The sequence below is a fragment of the Schistocerca piceifrons genome, chromosome 2 (assembly GCF_021461385.2).
Source record: "Schistocerca piceifrons isolate TAMUIC-IGC-003096 chromosome 2, iqSchPice1.1, whole genome shotgun sequence".
Lineage (NCBI taxonomy): Eukaryota > Metazoa > Arthropoda > Insecta > Orthoptera > Acrididae > Schistocerca > Schistocerca piceifrons.
In genome coordinates this window covers 889,123,495-889,128,292 of record NC_060139.1, presented here as the reverse complement: position 1 = coordinate 889,128,292, position 4,798 = coordinate 889,123,495, and the positions used below count along the sequence as shown (strand labels likewise).

Here is a 4,798-nt window from a genome sequence, read left to right as displayed (position 1 = left end):
CTTTGCTCATTAGACTGTTAATTCCATACTACATTTTCTGTACTTCTTCCTTTCTTTCACTAAAGACAGCATTGTCATCATCAAATGTTATCAGTGATATCCTTTCACGCAGAATTTTTATTCCATTTTTGAACATTTCTTTTCAAATCCTCATTGTTTTCTTGACAAAGTGTTTGAACAGCAGCAGGTAAGGTTGCATCACTGCCTTACATCCTTTTAAGCAGACCACTTCACTCTTGGTTTTCCATTCTTATGGTACAGTAATGACTAATGTGCGTTTTCCATAATACTTACCTTTCCCTATAGTTTATGCGCATTTTTCTGAGGATTTAAGATTTCTTGCACCATTCGATTTCTCGAGTACTTTTTTGTAGGTTACCAAACCTTTTGAGACGCCAACGGCCTCGCCGCAGAGGTAACACCGGTTCCCGTCAGATCACCGAAGTTAAGCGCTGTCGGGCTGGGCTAGCACTTGGATGAGTGACCATCCAGTCTGCCGAGCGCTGTTGGCAAGGGGATGCACTCAGCCCTTGTGAGGCAAACTGAGGAGCTACTTGATTGAGAAGCAACGGCTCCGGTCTCGTAAACTGACATACGGCCGGGAGAGCGGTGTGTTGACCGCATGTCCCTCGATATCCGCATCTGGTGACGCCTGTGGGCTGAGGATGACACGGCGGCCGGTCGCTACCGTTATGCCCTCTAAGGCTTGTTCGGACGGACGAGGAGGAAACCTTTCCTTAGCTTTGATTTTGTTTCCAAGTGTATTGCAGAACTGCCTCTCTGGTGCTTTTACCTTTCCTCATACCAAACTAATCGTCATCTAACAGACGTTCAATTTTCTTTTCCATTCTCGTGTATATTACCCTTGTTAGAAGCTTGGATGCTTGAGCAGTTTTTGTGGTAGTTTTCACATTTACCTGGCATTGACATCTTTCGGATTGTGTCGATAATACTCGTCTGAAAATCCGATGTTTGTAGATTCTAGAAACAAATTTCAGTTGTCGTTTAATATCTCACTTTCTACAAAATTCCGAAGAAAACCTTCTTTCTTGTTTGGCAGCAAAGCCATCGAAAACTCTATCAGATGAGAGGTACAATAGTAGATCTCCAATGCCTACAAATCGACAGTCATTTTTGCCCCTGTCGTGTCAACCGACAGAGCGTTCCCCGTCGAAGAGTTCCTCATTCTACTGTTTTCACCTACCCGTCCTCTCCTCTGGTGTTTAACAATGACATTTATTTCACACTTTTAATGATGATGCCTTTGCTTTTAAATTCACCCAAATTTATTTTCACTTTCCCGTGGTGTAATTCTTCCCTTCTGATTCCCACTTCCGTTTCGATTTCTTCACGTTTTTTGATGCAGCTGTTTCGATTTAGGTCCTTCCCCCTTCTGTTTATTTCATTCCTCTATTACATACATATCCGATCAGAAGTAGCCAGAGACATCTATATAATTAGGAATTGATCGATAGATGTCACGAGAGTTGGACCCGACGGTATAAAAAGAAGCGAGGACTATTGTGTTCTCAGGAAAGAACCAGTGACAGCAGAATGGACCGGTCAGGCGATCGCAACGACTAGTCATTAGTTGTCACACGTGAAACACATCCATCCGGAACACTTCGGCTTTTCTAAAGTGGCCCAATCCGACCGCAGACTTTCCTAAAGTGGCCCAATTCGACCGTCGGTGATGCGAATGGGGAGTGAAAACGCGAACAGACGAGCACAGTTCAACCAAATCAGCAGGAAGACCTCGTGTACTGATGGACAGGAACAAGTGAGCACTGCAGGTGGCCGCTGTAAACAACTGCATGAAATCTTCGGTAGGAATCACCAGTGAGGTCCAAAGAGCGACCAGGTATACAACTATCACAGTGACTGTGAATTGGGAGTTGAGAAAGGCGTACTGTAGTTGAGCAACTCACCATAAGCCACATATTTCTACAGTCGACGCTCAGCGACGCTTGCGGTGGTGTGAAGAGAGACGCCAATGGACAGCGGATGACTGGTGACGTGCGATTTGGGATTATTATTCCTGCTATACCCTGTGTTAAGCTTATGGGATCGTTTGGGTTTGGCGACTGCCTGGAGAACATACTTAAAAATATGTGTGTGTCTGAATTCCTAAGGGACCAAACTGCTGAGGTCATCGGCTCCTAGACTTACACACTACTTAAACTAACTTACGCTGATTCATTAGCTCCATACTTAACAATCTTATACAACCGTTCGCTCGACGAAAGATTCCGTATTCCTGGATTTCCGGAAGGCTTTTCCCACTGTACCACACAAGCGGCTCGTAGTAAAATTGCGTGCTTATGGAATATTGTCTCAGTTATGTGACTGGATTTGCGATTTCCTGTCAGAGAGGTCACAGTTCGTAGTAATTGACGGAGAGTCATCGAGTAAAACAGAAGTGATTTCAGGCGTTCCCCAAGGTAGTGCTATAGGCCCTTTGCTGTTCCTTATCTATATAAACGATTTGGGAGACAATCTGAGCAGCCGTCTTCGGTTGTTTGCAGATGACGCTGTCGTTTATCGACTAATAAAGTCATCACAAGATCAAAACAAACTACAAAACGATTTAGAAAAAATATCTGAATGGTGCGAAAAGTGGCAGTTGGCCCTAAATAACGAAAAGTGTGAGGTCATCCACATGAGTACTAAAAGGAACTAGTTAAACTACGGTTACACGAATAAATCAGTATAATCTAAAAGCCGTAAATTCAACTAAATACCTAGGTATTACAATCACGAACAATTTAAATTGGAAATAACACATAGAAAAAGTTGTGGGGAAGGCTAAACAAAGGCTGCGTTTTATTGGCAGGACACTTAGAAAATGTAACAGACCTACTAAAGGAGACTGCCTACACTACGCTTGTCCGTCCTCTTTTAGAATACTGCTGCGCGGTGTGGAATCCTTACCAGGTAGGACTGACGGAGTACATCGCAAAAGTTCAAAGAAAGGCAGCACGTTTTGTATTATCACGAAATATGCAAGAGGGTCACAGAACTGATACAGGATTTGGGCTGGACATCATTAAAAGAAAGGCGTTTTTCGTTGCGACGGAATGTTCTCACGAAATTGCCATCACCAGCTTTCTCCTCCGAATGCGAAAATATTTTGTTGACGCCGACCTACATAGGGCGGAACGATCACCACGATAAAATAAGGGAAATCAGAGCTCGTACGGTAGGATATAGGTGTTCATTCTTTCCGCGCGCTATACGGGATTGTAATAATAGAGAATTGTGAAGGTGGTTCGATGAACCCTCTGTCAGGCACTTAAATGTGATTTGCAGAGTATCCATGTAGATGTAGATGTAGAACACTAAGGACAACACACACACACACACACCCGTGCCCGACGGAGGACTCGAACCTCCGGCAGGAGGGGCCGCGCGATTCGTGACATGAAGAACGTACTTACCATCATGTCCAGTGACAACAGTAAAGTGCAGAGAAGGTGGTGTTACGGTATGGGAGTGTTTTTCGTTATTAGAGTGTGGTCACCTTGTATTTACTAAAACGTTAATTGTCTACTGTGTAAAGGAGAGCAACACTACAGAGACGGTTACTATATAAACATAACAATGCAGTTTGTCTTGAAGCAGCAGCATGAGGCAATGATTTCTGAGCAATAGCATTTTCGAAACGCACTGTCCTGCCCAAAGTCTCTACAGGAACGCAGAGAAACAACTTCGGGATGAGTTGGAACGTCGACTTCGCTCCAGACCCAAACATCATTCTCTTCTCTGGTTTTGCTATTTGTAATCTCCCCCCTCCTTCCTAATTCCATTTTATTGTCCACACGAGTCTCTTATGAAGATCTGATAGGAGCGAAGATAACAATAAACTTTCTATTTTAGTTAGCTTTTTACGTAGAGTTGGCTCCAGTTATTCTTGTCTAGCGGTCTGATTCTTAAAGCTGAAAATGTCACATTTTAGGTACTCACGGTTGGAATGATGTAAATAAATTTGAAGGTTGTTGTTGCAGAATTTTTGTTGTTATGTCAGTATAATTTGTCACATTTTAGTATATCATATAGTCTTTTCATTTTCCACATTAAAAAAGCAGAAATTACACGCATCAAAAAAGTTTTTTCCGCAACCTGTACATAATATTGGAATAGAGATCAACATCAGCATCAATTCCACGCTTTTTATTGCTCATGAAGACCACACATTGCATGTTGTACCACCATACAGCGACACCTTCAGAGATGCCGGCCCAGATTGCTGTACACACCGGTCCTCCAATACCCAGTGGCACATCCTGTTTCATTGATGCATGCCTGTATGCGTCGCGGCATACTATCCACAAGTTCCTCAAGGCACTGTTGGACCAGATTGTCCCACTCCTCAACGGTGATTCGCTGTATATCACTCAGAGTGTTTGGTGGGCCACGTCGTCCATACACAACCCTTCAGTCTATCCCAGGCATCTTCGATAGGGTTCATGTCTGTAGAACATGCTGGCCATTATAGTCGAGCGATGTCGATATAATGAAGGAAGTCATTCACAAGATGTGCACGATGGGGACGCGAATTGTCGTACATGAAGATGAATGCTTCCCCAATACGCTGCCAATATGGTTGCACTATCGGTCGGAGAATGGCATTCACGCATCGTACAGCCGTTAGTGCGCCTTCCATGACCACCAGCGGCGTCCGTCGGCCCCACATAATGCCACCCCAAAACAGCAGGGAACCTTCACCTTACTGCACTCGCTGGACAGTGTGTCTAAGGTGTTCAGCCTGACTGGGTTGCCTCCAAACACGTCTCTAACG

At 44.0% G+C, this 4,798-nt stretch overlaps 1 pseudogene; it reads left to right on the top strand.

Annotated features, from left to right (window-relative positions):
* The first annotated feature begins 394 nt into the window (after positions 1 to 394).
* On the top strand, positions 395 to 512 carry LOC124778335 (annotated as a pseudogene).
* The last annotated feature ends 4,286 nt before the right edge of the window (positions 513 to 4,798 follow it).